Here is a 16,455-nt window from a genome sequence, read left to right on the forward strand (position 1 = left end):
TTAAAGAAGAGTCTGTTTGCTTTCTGATTGGCTGTCGGAAAGTGGGCATTTTGAGGATAGACATGTTGGGCAACCAATGGCAGGAGTGTGGGGGCAGGGCAGTTGGCGGCAGGAGGTCATGTGATGCAACCTCCAGGACTATGTCTAACCCAGAGTTGGCGACCCTGGGAAACGAAAGGCAACTGTCCTTCTATGAGAGCCTGTTGACAATGGCATGGGTCATTCGGAGTCAGGGTGAACAGTCGGCATTCTGTCGTCCAGCCTGCCAACGCTCTGCCCTCGAAGCAGCTGAGTGCACTAACTTTTTGGAAGCCTCTCGGATTTTGCAACCTTATACTCCCATTAGAATGGGGAATGTGAATGAAGCAAGCTCTCCATTTGTTAAAAATTTGTTCTCAGGATGTGGGCATCATTGGCAAGGTCCGCATTCATTGCCCATCCCTAGTGACCCTTCAGATGATGGCATTGGACCTTCTCCTTAAACTGCTGTGATCCTTGAGGTCCTGTTGAAATTTAGCCTTGAAAAAGCTAACACCATAGACTGGACATTTCCACAACGACCTCAACAACACAGTCAGACATTGAAGTCTAGCCTGAATAGGATATCGCCATTCAAAAGGAATTATGGGGCAAAATGAGGTGACGATTTGAGTTGGAACTGAATCACAGCAGACCCCGAAGGTCTCAGGTTCAATCCTTGGGCTGTGTTGCATTAGCTGGTGTTAGCCTAGCTAGTGGTTGGATTGGGACTAAAGACTAGAGATGACAAGGGAGGGGAAGTCACAAAAATGCACAGAATCTTTGTCAGCATCTGTAAGATTGTGGGGAAGAGACCCTCAGTCAGGTTTTCAGTTTTGACAACTACTTGTGTTTGTCCGCTGTCTTTAATAGATTAAAACATGTTACAATGTTTCCCAAAGAAAAGAAAATGGTCGCTCACAGGAATTGAAGAGTTAGGGGGAGTGACCGAAAGGAAGGAGATGGTCACTTAATGGAGAACAAGAGTCAGGTTTTGAGAAGGCATTTGATGGAAGGAAGAGAAGTAGGCAGAGTGAAGAAGAGTTGTGGAGATTATAGCCATGATAACATGAAAATCTGTTGCTGATGGGGGACGGGGGGGGGGGGGGGGGTCGCAGTGGGTGGCCAGAGGGGTAGGGGAGGGGCAGTCACCATGTTGGAAACATGGAGAGTAGAATCAGCAGCGAAGGGTTGGGGAGGTCAGAGACAGAGTGGGGAAAGAATCTGTAGTAGAGAATGAAAGGTCCCTACTCAAGACATTAAATGGTCTTTTCCCCTTTCTTTAGAAGCTGACACACCCCTCTAGCATTTTCTAGTTTAATTCAGCTGTCCAGCATTTGTGGGTTTTCAAAAAAAATTCAGAAAGTGTTCCTAATTCCACAGCCGAATAGCCCATTGACGCTCAGTCAGGTAAGGTGCAGGAACAGAGAGACCTGGGGGTACACATTCACAAATGATGGTGGCACGCCAAGTTGACAAGGCCATTAAATAAGTGTTCAGGATCCTTGGCTTTATTAATAGAGGAATTGATAACAAAAGCAAGGAAGTTATGCAAAACCTTTATAAAACACCGGTTAGGCTTCAGCTGGAATACTGTCTCCAATTCTGGGCACCATACTTCAGGAAGATGTTAAGGCCCTAGAGAGGGTGCAGAGACGTTTACTAGAATATTACCAGAGTGAGAGACTAGAAAAGCTGGGAGTGTGCTCCTTAGAACAGAGAAGGTTAAGGGGAGATTTGGTAGGTGTTCAAAATTATGAAGGGTTTTGATAGAGTAAATAAGGAGAAACTGCTTCAGCTGACAGGAGGTCAGTAAACAGAGGACACAGATTTAAGATAATTGGCAAAAGAACCAGAGGGGAGAGGAAGATAATTTTTCTTTTTACGCAGAGAGTTGTTATGATCTGCAAAGCACTGCCTGAAAAGGCAGTGAAACAGCTTCAATAGTAACTTTTTAAAGGGAATTGGATAAATATTTAGAAAGGGAACAAAAATTTGCAGGGCTATGGGTAAAGAGAGGGGGAGGAGGACTAATTGGATAACTCTTTCAAAGAACTAGTACAGGCATGATGGGCTGAATGGCCTCATTCTGTGCTGTACGATTCCATAAGGTACCGAGGGATTGGCTGACAATAACTGTACCCCAGCGTGAATCAAGAAATGGTGAGACAGGAAGATTTGGGATCTTGAAATCTCTCTCAAAAACCTTTCATTCATTTCCAGTGAGGTGCAAGTGTCAACTCAATTTCCCTGCCATTCCCCCTTCCTCTCCCCCGCAACATTGTGATACACTGGGGTACTCTGCATGATGACAGAAGTTAGAGCTGTGTTTTGATCTCTTACGGGTACCCCCGTGAGTTTAGAAACCCCTGACCTTCCTCGTTATATTTTTGCATTGTTTTGAAAGTGTAAATGCATTTATGTTTTATTTTTTTATTTTTTATTTTTTTAGAGATACAGCACTGAAACAGGCCCTTCGGCCCACCGAGTCTGAGCCGACCATCAACCACCCATTTATACTAATCCTACATTAATCCCATATTCCTACCACATCCCCACCTTCCCTCAATTCTCCTACCACCTACCTATACTAGGGGCAATTTACAATGGTCAATTTACCGATCAACCTGCAAGTCTTTGGCTGTGGGAGGAAACCGGAGTACCCGGCGAAAGCCCACGCGGTCACAGGGAGAACTTGCAAACTCCACACAGTCAGTACCCAGAATTGAACCTGGGTCGCTGGAGCTGTGGTGCTAATCACTGCGCCACTGTGCCGCCCTATGTGCGCAGGGTTCCAGATAGGTTCCCTTTCATTTGCTCTCCTTTCGCATTTTTGTTTTCCATTGCGATCACCTTGCACTTGACATCAAACCTTTGCAAATAGAGCAGGCAGATGTTACGCCATTTGACCCCTGCAGAATTACCATGGGGCAATTGTAACTGGCATCAGGTGGCAGGACTATATCTCCAACACAGAAGTCCTTGAAGCGGCCAACACCCCCAGCTTATACACACTACTGAGTCAGCGGCGCTTGAGATGGCTTGGCCATGTGAGCCGCATGGAAGATGGCAGGATCCCCAAAGACACATTGTACAGCGAGCTCGCCACTGGTATCAGACCCACCGGCCGTCCATGTCTCCGTTATAAAGACGTCTGCAAACGCGACATGAAATCGTGTGACATTGATCACAAGTCGTGGGAGTCAGTTGCCAGCATTCGCCAGAGCTGGCGGGCAGCCATAAAGACAGGGCTAAATTGTGGCGAGTCGAAGAGACTTAGTAGTTGGCAGGAAAAAAGACAGAGGCGCAAGGGGAGAGCCAACTGTGCAACAGCCCCAACAAACAAATTTCTCTGCAGCACCTGTGGAAGAGCCTGTCACTCCAGAATTGGCCTTTATAGCCACTCCAGGCGCTGCTTCACAAACCACTGACCACCTCCAGGCGCATATCCATTGTCTCTCGAGATAAGGAGGCCCAAAAGAAAAGAAAGAAAAGAAAGAATTGTAACTGAACTCATGTTGGAGAGTTAAATCAAGCAGGGTGCAAAATTCGCAGCCAATCGCACCTGGTCAGTTTCCCACTGGACAGTTTAATTTAAAATTAGCCCCCTTGTCTTTTAAAGCTAACACACGCTGACTCCCTTGAGTTACCACATCTTTGGACTGTTATACACTGACCCTTAGTGTTGCCATCTTCCAGTTCAGTACTGAGGGAGTGCTGCACAATCTGTTAGATGAGACGCTAAACCTAAGCCCCAGTCTGCCCTCTCAGGTGGACGAAAAATATTCCATGGCATTATTTTCGAAGAAGAGTTAGGGAGTTCTCTCTCATGTTCCGGCCAATATTTACCCCTCAATCAACATCACTAAAAAAAAAAATATCTGTTTGTGGGATCTTGCTATGCGCAAATTGGCTGATGCAGTGCATTACAACAATGGCTAGACTTCAAAAGTGCTTCATGAGCTGTAAAGCATTTTGGGGTGCCCTGAGGTTGTGAAAGGCGCTATATAAATGGAAGTATTTCCGTTTTAACACTCACACACTGATCCCCAGAGTTACCAATTATTTAACTGTTGCACACTGATCTCCTTTAACACTCAGCTCCAGGTTCTGATGGCTCTGGGGATAGATGCACAGCCCAATGAGTTACTGAAGCATATGGATTAGGAAAGTGCCTCGTTCATTCTTTGCACTTTGCAATCTTAAGCAGTCACCATGAGGGATGTGATACTTCGTCCCAGCCCCTTTGAGCTAGCGAGGCGGGTAAAGAACTAGCCTAGGTTCCTGACCCTAATTGTTATCCAGTGAACCACACTACAATAATATAAAAGCAAAATACTGCAGATGCTGGAAATCTGAAATAAAAACAGGAAATGCTGGAAATACTCAGCAGCTCTGGCAGCATCTGTGGAGAGAGAAGCAGAGTTAACGTTTCAGGTCAGTAAAGGGTCACTGAACTCTGCTTCTCTCTCCACAGATGCTGCCAGAGCTGCTGAGTATTTCCAGCATTTCTTGTTTTTTTTGAACCACACTACAAGATGTGCTTGCATTAATGTCAAGTGAGGACAAAATTAAACTCTTCTGTAATGCCTCCTACAGTCAAATAGTAGGTCATTCATTGCTTAAGGGTGAGGGCACACAGTACACATAGAACTGCACAAGAAAATATAGGAAGGGGGAGGTGTTTTCAGTATTACAAGTTGTTCAGACTCAGGGGAAAAATTAATTCATTTGAACAAAGTAGAAAAGTATAGCTGTTAGTCATGGCTCATAGAGTCATAGAGTTATACAGCACAGAAACAGGCCCTTTGGCCCATTGTGTTCGTGCCGGCCATCAAGCACCTATCTATTCTACTTCCATTTTCCAGCACTTGGCCCGTAGCCTTGTATGCTATGGCGTTTCAAGTGCTCATCTAAATACTTCTTAAATGTTGTGAGTGTTCCTGCCTCTACCACCTCTTCAGGCAGTGCGTTCCAGATTCCAACCACCCTCTGGGTGAAAACATTTTTCCTCAAATCCCCTCCAAACCTCCTGCCCCTTACCTTAAATCTATTCCCCCTGGTTATTGACCCCTCCACTAAGGGAAAAAGTTTCTTCCTTTCTACCCTATCAATGCCCCTCATAATTTTATATTCCTCAATCAGATTCCCCCTCAGCCTTCTCTGCTCTAAGGAAAACAACCCTAGCCTATCCCGTCTCTCTTCGTAGCTGAAATGTTCCAGCCCAGGCAACATCCTGGTGAATCTCCTCTGCACCCTCTCCAGTGCAATCACATCCTTCCCATAGTGTGGTGCCCAGAACTGTACACAGTACTCCAGCTGTGGCCTAACTAGCGTTTTATATAGCTCCATCATAACCTCCCTGCTCTTATATTCTATGCCTCGGCTAATAAAGGTAAGTATTCCATATGCCTTCCGAACCACCTTATCTGCCTATGCTGCTGCCTTCAGTGATGTATGGACAAGTACACCAAGGTCCCTCTGACCCTCTGTACTTCCAAGGGTCCTACCATCCATTGTATATTCTCTTGCCTTGTTAGTCCTCCCAAAATGCATCACTTCACACTTCTCAGGATTAAATTCCATTTGCCACTGCTCTGCCCATTTTACCAGCCCATCTATATCATCCTGTAGTCTAAGGCTTTCCTCCTCACTATTTACGACACCACCAATTTTCATGTCATCTGAGAACTTTCTGATCCTATCTCCTATATTCACGTCTAAATCATTAATGTACACTACAAACAGCAAGGGTCCCAGCACCGATCCCTGTGGTACACCACTGGTCGCAGGCTTCCAATCGCAAAAACAACCCTCGACCTACGTCCTCCAGCTCCACACACAGATGGCCACTTTGGTCCCTAATGGGCCCTACTCTTTCCCTGGTTATCCTTTTGCCCTTAATATACTTATAAAACGCCTTGAGATGTTGCTTTATCTTGCCTGCCAGTGTTTCTTCATGCTCCCTCTTTGCTCTCTTAATTACTTTTTTAAGTACCCCCCTACTATACTCCTCTCGAGCCTCCGCTGTTTTCAGCCCTCTGAATCTGCCATAAGCCTCCTTTTTTTCCTTATCCAGTCCTCTATATCCCTTGACATCCAGGGTTCCCTGGACTGGTTGGTACTACCCTTCACCTTTACGGGAACATGTTGGCCCTGAACTCTCACTATTTCCTTTTTAATGACTCCCACTGGTCTGATGTAGACTTTCCTACAAGTAGCTGCTCCCAGTCCACTTTGGCCAGATCCTGTTTTATCATATTGAAATCGGCCTTCCCCCAATTCAGTACTTTTATTTCCGGTCCATCTTTGTCCTTTTCCATAACTACCTTAAATCTTACAGAGTTATGGTCACTAACCCGAAATGCTCTCCCACTGACACTTCTACCACTTGTCCGGCTTCATTCCCCTAAGGTTAGGTCCAGTACTGCCCCTTCTCTTGTAGGACTTTCTACGTGCTGGCTCAAAAAGCTCTCCTGTATGCACTTTAAGAATTCCGCCCCCTTTAAGCCTTTTGCACTAAGACCAACCCAGTTAATATTGGGGATGTTGAAATCTGCTACTATTAGTACCCTATTATTTTTACACCTCTCTGAGATTTGCCTACATATCTGCTCCTCTATCTCCCCCTGACTGTTTGGAGGCCTGTAGTACAGTCCCAGCAAAGTGATTGCCTCCTTTTTGTTTTTAAGTTCTACCCATATGGCCTCATTTGAGGAATCTTCTAAGATATCATTCCTCCTTACTGCAGTAATTGACTCCTTGATCAATAGTGCAATGCCACCTCCTCTTTTACACCACCCCCACCCCCCGACCTTGCCATCACGCCTGAAGATTCTATACCCTGGAATAGTGAGCTGCCAGTCCTGCCCTTCCCTCAACCATGTCTCTGTGATAGCAATAATATCATCTTCCCATGTGCTAATCAACGCCCTCAATTCATCTGCCTTACTTGTAAGACTCCTTGCATTAAAATAGATGCAATCCAGCCTTGCATTATTTACTTGTGTTTTAACAGGTCTATATTTGCTCTGCCTTCCAGTAGCACTCTTGCCTTTGAGTTAGAAGGTTGTGAGTTCAAGCCCCACGCCAGAGAATTTGAGTACAAAAGCGAGTGCTGCAGTGTCAGAGGGTCCGTACTGAGGGGGTGCTGCCTTTTAGGTAGGACATTAGACGAAGGCTCTATCTGCTCTCTCAGGTGGATGTAAAAGATCTCACAGCCACTATTCAAAGAAGAGCAGGGGAGTTCTCCCTGGTGTCCTGGGCCAATATTTATCCCTAGACCAACATCACTAAAACACATGATCTGGTCATTATCTCATTGCTGTGTGTGAATTGCCTACCATGTTTCCTATGTTACAACAGTGACTACACTTCAAAAAGTACTTAATTAGCTGTGAAGCACTTTGGAATGTCCTGAACAGTATGTAGGCAAGTTCTTCCTTAAAAGAAGATTGGGGTGGGACAGAATTGTTATGACCAGGATAGCTCAGCAAAAGCTCCTCACTGTGGAGAGTTACTGAGCATCTACAGAATTCCTAGAACCCAACATTATCAGAACAGTAGGCCATTTCAGCATTAGACCGTGACTCATCACTGGAACAGAGCACAGAACGCCCTTTATCAGGACTGGGAAACTAGTCACAGACACAGCCATTTCCTGTTTTTATGGAATGGTTCGTACAAAGACTGGTATTACCATTGAGTGATGCCTTTCAGAATGGGGGATCATTATCAAAACTCGCCAGTGTGGTTGTACAAGCCCATGGCCCTTCCCTTCGCCCCAACTTTGCAGGGAGTTTTACTATAAAGAAGTCCTGCTAATGAATTGTCAGCTATGGTACTGAAACACAGAGGGTGGGAGGATCCCAGGTTCCAACTGATCTGAGTTGGGGCAACAAAGCTTCCACAACTGGAGATGGCAATTTGGTTTCTTACTCCTGATCTGTATCCAATGTCACCAACTCCCCCAACCACCTCCCCAACCTGCCCACCACCCTCCCCCCCCGCCACTTTGCTGGAATGCAAACGTGTACGAACATGATGTGAGGACAGTCTCGCTGGGTTATGCTGCCCCCTAATGCCAAATAGCCCACATACTACCAATGTCTAGGTTCATGCATGAAAAATGGCCATTTGGGTGCAGCATTGGCGGGGGGCTGCTGTGAATATGGAATTGAGCCCCAGTACGAGTCAGAGACTTCTGCAGGAGAGGAGGAGAAAGTGGATAAGCAGAGAAAAACAGAGAAAGTCGGGGTTTAAAAAACAGGAATGAGGTGGCATAGGGGAGAAAAGCAAAAAACATTGGAACATTGGAAAGACCTTCACACTTCTGTTAAAAACCATGTCCTTCATAACATGCTCTGATACAACATCCAACTGATTCTGTTGTTCCGTGTTCCCAACAGGGAAGTCACTCAAAGGGTGAACCAGTCAGAGGCGGGGCTACAGTACCATGGTCCCAACACTCTAACCTGCATTCCCCTTGAGTACAGGTCCCCACTGGGAGTGAAGGATCGGGGAATCATACTGTAGACGCCTCTGTTAGATTTTCTGCCTCATTAGCCAGTATTCTTTGAAGCTTCTAAAAACAATCATACAGCACAGAAGGGGGCTGTTCGACCCATCAGGCTGGATTTTACCTTAGGCGGACGGGAATTCACCACCAACATCAATTGTCCCGAGGCGGGACTTCCACCCGCTTGAGGGAGGAAGTCCTGCCTCAGTGAGTTGCCGGCCAATCAGCAGGCCGGCAGCTCTTAGTCCCAGCAGCGCCACTGGGAGCAGTGGCCACTGCAGGGACTGCAGCCCAGCCAACGACATGGAGCCAGAAGGGAAGGTAAGTTGGGCATGCCTCACCAGGGAGATCGATCGTGCCCTGGTGAGGCTAGGGTGGTCGTTTGGGGGGTGGGGCGTCTTAGGTCCCGGGGGTGGGTTGGGAGGCGGGGACGGCCCTCAATCGGGCACCCGGCGCTCAGAAAGGCTGGCAGCTATTGCTGGGCGGCCTTTCATGTACCCAGCACGCCTGTTTGTCACAGGTAAAATACCCCTGGAGGCGGTCGAGTGCCCTTAGTGGCCATTAAGTGACCACTTAAGGGTCTTGATTGGCCTCGGGTGGGAGGGCCGTTTCTGACCCCCGCCCACCCACTGTAAAATTGACCGGAGGTGGGAGTGGGGTGGGACAGCCTCCCGGAGCCCCCCTCTGTCCCCAAGCCACCATCCGACCAGCTGGGGCAACGTAAAATTCAGCCCATCATGTCTCTGCTGCCTCCTTGAAAGAGCTATCCAAATTTTTCCTTCTTAAGTATTTATCCAATTCCCCTTTGAAAGTTACTATTGAATCTGCTTCCATCATTCCTTCAGACAACGTATTCCAGATCACAACAACTCGTTGTGTAAAAACTATCTTCTAGTTAAGGCTCGGAATTACATAAATTCATACACAGTGTCATTTCACTCTTCGCATCTCCACCCACTGTTGCCAATAAGCCAAGCAAATGTTTTCTTTTAGCTCAAGAGTACAAGTGAGGTGGTACTGAGATGTACGGTCCAGGCAAATTCCAGGCTCAACTTTGGTCTGGGTTCAGTTGGCATTTCTCAGCTCAGCTGGTGGTAGAGATGCTACAATTGATCTCAGTACCTCTGGGAAACAGGGGGAAAGTCAGCCTAAGCTCCCACTCCAGATCAAAAGCCATTACTATCTGTTCCTGTATTGCAGACAGCCTTTGTACAAAGTAATTGGAATGAAGTACTTTTGAAGTCTAGTCACGGTTGTAATGCAGGAAACGAGGCAACCAATTTGTGTATAGCAACCTCCCACAGACAGCAATGTGATAATTACCATATAATCTGTCTTAGTGATGTTGGCTGAGGGATGAATATTGACCAGGATACCGGGGAAAACCCCCCTGCTCTTCTTCAAAATAGTGCCACAGGATCTTTTAGATCCACGAGAGTGCCTCAGTTCAACATCTCATCTGAAAGACCGCACCTCCAACAGTGCAGCACGCCCTCAGTACTGCGCTGGAGTGTCAGCCTGGATTTTGTGCTCGAGTCTCTGGAGGGCGTCATTAACCTACGACCTTCTGACTCAGAGGCGAGAGTGCTGCCCACTTCAATATGTGGGTGATTCAACAAAAAAGCAATGCTGGGTAGAATTTACATGGAGGTTTTCCTGATCGTTCACTGTAACTTCAGCAGAGGATCCGCAGAAATCTCAAGAAACATTGGTTACTACATTTCTCCAAAATTCCCATGGATTATTCAGCAATCTTAAATGGTTTGGTGGAATCTCCTGTGAAAATTCTACCTCGTCTCGGGTCTCTGTCTCTTCACTTCTCTATTAATCATTGCTCCTTTGGATGTTCCTCTCTTCGATGATGTTTCTATGTTGTCCTATGATGAGAGGCTGAGTAAATTGGGCCAGTATTCTCTACAGTTTAGAAGAATGAGACGTAATCTCATTGAAACATATAAGATTCTAAAGAGGTTGGATAGGGTAGACACTGAGAGATTATTTCCACTGGTCAGGGAATCTAAAACTCGGGGGCTCAGTCTCAGGGCAGCACTGTGGCGCAGTGGTTAGCACTGCAGCCTCACAGCTCCAGCGACCTGGGTTCAATTCTGGGTACTGCCTGTGCGGAGTTTGCAAGTTCCCCCTGTGTCTGCGTGGGTTTTCTCCGGGTGCTCCGGTTTCCTCCCACAAACCAAAAGACTTGCAGGTTGGTAGGTAAATTGGCCATTATAAATTGCTCCTTGTATAGGTAGGTGGTAGGGAAATATAGGGACAGGTGGGGATGTGGTAGGAATATGGGATTAGTGCAGGATTAGTATAAATGGGTGGTTGATGGTCTGCACAGACTCGGTGGCCGAAGGGCCTGTTTCAGTGCTGTATCTCTAAACATAAGGGGCCGATCATTTAGGACTGAGATCAGGAGAAATTATTTCACTCAAAGGGTTGTGAATCTTTGGAATTCTCTACCCCAGAGGGTTGGGGATGCTCCATCCTTGATTACATTTAAGGCTGGGATAGACATAATTTTGGTTTCTCAGGGAATCAAGGGATATGGCAAGTGGGCGGGAAGTGGAGTTGAATCCGAAGATCAGCCATGATCACTTTGAATGGCAGAACAGGCTCGATAGGCCTTATGGTCTACTCCTGCTCCTATTTCTTGTGTTTTTACTCCTGAGCTACAACTCTCCATCCCACACAATCTTCTTCTCTCTCTATCCTCACTCTGGTGAAATCAAGACTCATTGCCAATGGGGTCATTTCCGACTCAAACTCGTTCTTTCTCAGAGCCCCAATCCTTATCTCCCTCAGTCTCTCCTTCCACCTACAAACCTAAAAGTTATGTCAATTTGTGCACAGCAAGGTATCACAAGTAATGTGACTAGATATTCGGTTTTTAATATGTTGATTGAGGGATAAATATTGGCCAGAACACTGGCTACAATCCCCTGCTCTTCTTTGAAATAGTGCCATGGGAACTTGTGCGTCCACCTGAGAGGGCAAATGGAGCCTCAGTTTAAAGTCTCATCTGAAAGATGGCACAATTATCGTTTCTCAGCTCACCAAGCATTTTCTCTCTTATTCTCTCCATCCTTGCTGACTTTGCCCCTAGGTTTCTCAGATTCATTGTAAAAGTAGCGAAAGGTTCGATGAAACCCGTATTGCCAGCCCATCTCTGGCTCTTGTGCCTGGGAAACAACCTTTAGCACATCACATTTTAAAAACATTTTTTTTTAATTCCTTGTTTCACGTGCTTATGAATCAACCTGTCACACACCACTATACCCCTGGGACATCAAAGTTCTCCTTTATAGGTTCTGCTTTACTAGTTATCTGATAAGAAGAACCCGCTGTGAGTCTATTTATGGCCAACAGTATTGGTTCTTGGAAATGAATAACAGCTCTTATGAGCACACAAAGGTCCATTCTCATAAAAGGGTGTGACCCTCTGCAGCAACAGAAGCCAAACTGTCAGATTTTGAGCATTCCTCTTGTGTTTACTCTCATTGCCAAATGTCTCATCCTATGACCTCTTCATCCTTCTTGCAACCTCATGATGTTGAAAACAAGACTCGTTGCTCTATCACTTTCCATCCACCATGGCCGAATCGCATGCTGACATTCTTCTACATAGAACTCTTCAGTCTTGCCTTCCTCTTGCAATACAGCTTTCTTAAAAGACAGAATCTATCCTTAGTGTCACCCACCCTTCACTATTTCCTCTCCTATTCTGTCCACTTGCCTTTCATGTCTGGGAACCTGGGTTCCACTCCTGCCGGGCTGATAGGATGCAAGTCTCTTCTGGCTAATTTCTGTCTGAGGCAGATTCAAACCAGTTCTTAGAGACTATGGGTCTGCTCCACTAATTGTTAAGAAAGAATTAACTTGCATTTACATAGCACCTTTCACAACCTCAGGATGTCCAAAAGTGCTTCAACTTTTTGAAATGTAGTCACTATTGTAATGTAGGGAACATACTAGCCAATTTGTGCACAGCAAGATCCCACAAACAGCAATGTGATAATGACCAGATAATCTTCTTTTTGTGATGTTGGTTGAGGGCCAAATATTGCCAGGACCCCAGGGAGAGCTCCCCCAACCATCTTTGAAATGGCGAATCTTTTATGTTCGTCTGAGAAGGCAGAAGGGGTCCTGGTTTAACATCTCACCCAACAGTGCAGCACTCCATCAATACTGGCACTGGGAATCTCAGCCATAGTTTATGTGCTCAAGTATCTGGAGTGGGACTTAAACCCATAACCTTCTGAGGCAAGATGTGCTACCCACTGAGCCACAGCTAGCACCTGATTATAAATCAGAAATCTCCTTCAGAAAACCATATGGAATGCCACCATGCTGCTGTTGATAGTTATATTCTGAGGCTGCAACCAAGGCCCATTGCTGGTCCAGAATAAAAGGAGTTCCACCTCTCAAGAGGCCTTTGCTCCCTGCCCCAAAAAACATAAAATATGTCAAACAAAGCCACCCCAATAGCAATGGCAGGTCATATGTATGTTCTGTCTGTTGGGATGCCAACATTAGAATCATAGAATCTTACAACACAAAAGAAGGCCATTCGGCCCATCTTGCCTGTGCCAGCTCTTTGAAAGAGCTATCCAATGATTCCAACATCGCCCTGCTCTTTCCCTATATCCTTGCAAATCTTTCCTCTTCAAGTATTTTTCCAATTTCCTTTTGTAAGTTCTTATTGATTCTGCTTCCACCGCCATTCGGGCAGCGCATTCCAGATCACCGCATAAAAAAACTCATTTACTCCAAGTTCTTTAAGGCACTTCCCTCATCGCCTTCCTTTTCCCACTCCCCCAAATGCCCTACAAACTGTTCCATAATTTTTACAATTGAAATATTCCGAGTGTCTGCAATTCTACACTTGGCATGGCCAGCAGAGTTGCTTCAATAGACTTAGTGTTTACTTTCATACAGTAAATGAAGAGGATATAACGTTACAAACTTGGCTCGGGAGAGGAAAAATCAGCCTGGGTTCCTGTTTGTGACTCCTTTTGGAGAACGTGTCAGTCTGAGCTTTGGGATGAGCAGAGGATCACACTCCATTGAGCTTCCCCTGATAGCCCGCAGAGACACTTCATCAACAATCAGCCATGAGGAAGGGTCACTGGGAAGGGGTACCAGAAGTTGTCCTGTAACAGATTCCATCCTGAGTCAGCGAATTGAGGAGCAGAGGGCAAAAAATTGGAAGGAAGACAGGAGATCAAATCAAAGAGGTCCGGTAAAGTGTGATGACTATTTCAGTAACTGTTTGTGTTGAGTACAGGTCTTGGCTGATGGGTTAATCCTGAGAGGCCAATTACCATTGTATTAATCAGTCTCGTTAGCAGTTCAATTGACTCCCTGAGGACTCTGAATTTTGTAAACTCGATATGACATGGCAAAGGGTTTTGTTTTACTGAAAAAGAATGTTAATTGACATTATGTGTGAGGGGGAACTTCTGTCTGCCATAGCAATACGTTGATGCTTTGCATTTTCTTAGGCCACTGAAAGAGAAAGTAAGAAGGAACTTGTATTTATATGGCGCTGTTCACAATCTCAGAACGTCCCATTGTGCTTTACAACCAATAAAGTATTTCTGCAGTGTGATCATTGTTGTAATATATGAAATGTGGCACACAATTTGCGCACAGCAAGCTCCCACAAACACCTATGAGATAAATGACCACATAATCTGGTCAAATAGCCTCCTTCTGTGGCGTATATTTTCGATGTTTCTATAATCTGATTTTAGTGATGTTGGTTAAGGGATAAATATTGGCCAGGTCACCAGGAAGACAAAATAGTGCCACAAGAACTTCTATGCTGACTTGAGAGAAGAAACAGGACCTCAGGTTAACATCTCATCCAATAGACAGATTGACTACACAGCACTCTCTCAGTACCACAATACAGTGTCAGCCTGCATTATGCACTCAAGTCTCTGGAATGGGATTTAACCTCACAACCTTCTCACTTAGTGAAGAAAAGCATTACCTACTGAGCCACAGCTGGCACCTTCTTGGCTATTGGCACAATTGACCTATTCTTCATTACTAAAGCTGCCTCCCCTTTCATGTTAAACACTCCCTTTTCCCGTCAACTCTTAAGTCTTCACAAAACTTAAGTCTGCCCAATACTGAATGCAATGCCCATATTTTGGAAAGATTTTCTCAAACTTCTGGATGGGATTAGGGGTGGGAAAAAGCTAAACCTTTGATGACTGATGATTCTCTTCAACCTCCAAACCTTTCTCTGTCTCAGTTATCTCTCTGTTATCAGTATACCTATAGTCATTCCTTCTCTAAACATTGGTCTAAGTGCCAATTCTGCCTTCCATTAATCCACACTGAGTTAAAATGAAGAAATGTTCCATCTCTTACTCAAACTCATACTTACCCAGGATCCTAAATTTGTTGAACTCCCTACCTCCTTCATTTTTTTCAATTTTTCCTATCACCTATAAACAATCAAAACCCATGTTTGATATCACTTAAGCACTAAGAACCAAAAAAACCAAAGGCGAATTAAGGAAAAACTTTTTTATGCAGTGAGTGGTTAGGATCAGGAATGCACTCCCTGAGTGTGGTGCAGGCAGATTCAATTGTGGCTTTCAAAAGGGAATTGGATAATTAGATGCATGGAGTCATTTACAGCACAGGAAGAGGCCATTTGGCCCATTGAGTCTATGCCAGCTCTCTGTAGAGAAATCTAGTCCGTCCCTGTAGCCCTGCAAAGTTTATTTCCTTCAAGTGCCCATCCAATTTCCTTTTGAAATCATTGATTGTCTCCGCTTCCACCACCCTCTTAGGCAGCGAGTTCCAGGTCATTACCACTCACTGCATAAAAAAAGTTCTTCCTCACATCCCTCCCTCATCTCTTGCCCAAAACCTTAAATCTGCGTCCCCTAGACATTGTAGCATCAACTAATGGGAACAGTTTTACTTTGTGTACCTTATCCAAACCTGTTATAATCTTGTACAGCTGATCAGATCTCCCCGCAATCTCTTTTGCTCCAAGGAGAACAATCCAAACTTCTCCAACCTAACCTTGTAACTAAAACCCCTCATCCCTGGAACCATTCTGGTAAATGTCTACACCCGCTCAAGGACCCTCACATCCTTCCTAAAGTGTGGTGACTAAAACTGGACTTAAATTATACGAAGAGAAAAAAATGCAGGGCTACGGGGAAAGGATGGGAAGTAGGACTAGCTGAGTAGCGTTTGCAGAGCGTCAGCATGGACATGGAGGGCCAAATGGCCTCCTTCTGTGCTGCCACCATTCTATGATTCTATAATTTACCTCTTTTCAATGTTGTTGGTATCTGTGTTTCAGGCGTAGGCCTTGCCCATGGTTTGTCAACAGAAAATAAGTCAAAAAGGTGAAATATGCAAGAGATCTGTATCAGATTCTAGGATATCTCAGTACAACTCCCATTGAATTTGTTTTTTTTGTTGATGTGAAATAGTAACACATATGCAAATCAGAGGCTATTGATTGGTCCTTCCTTTCCCAGCTCAAGTGTCATCTCAGGGGGCAACCAACATAATGGTGTCCAAGGAATGACCTTCAGGGTGGACGTCTCTGCTTATGTGGGTGGAAAGGGGTAGAGGGGGATGGGGAATTCTCCCTTTTGTTGAAATGATAGCACTGAGTCCCAATCACTGAATCAATCACTTGACCATTGACTTCTTAAGGTTGCTATATGTGCTGTTCCTCATTATGCATCTCGATTTGAGATACCACTGGAGAAGAGTGAGGGGCGTTATCTGCCTTTTTTGTCAAAATAGTTCGAGGGCAATAAGCAGCAGGTAGGTGATTCCACCCATTGACCCAGTAGACACAGTCTGTGGTGGTAATGAACCATTCAGATCAGGTACGTCCCAACTTCCATCCCTAGTCTCTATCAGTTTTGTTG

The sequence above is a fragment of the Heterodontus francisci genome, chromosome 36 (genome assembly GCF_036365525.1).
Source record: "Heterodontus francisci isolate sHetFra1 chromosome 36, sHetFra1.hap1, whole genome shotgun sequence".
NCBI lineage: Eukaryota > Metazoa > Chordata > Chondrichthyes > Heterodontiformes > Heterodontidae > Heterodontus > Heterodontus francisci.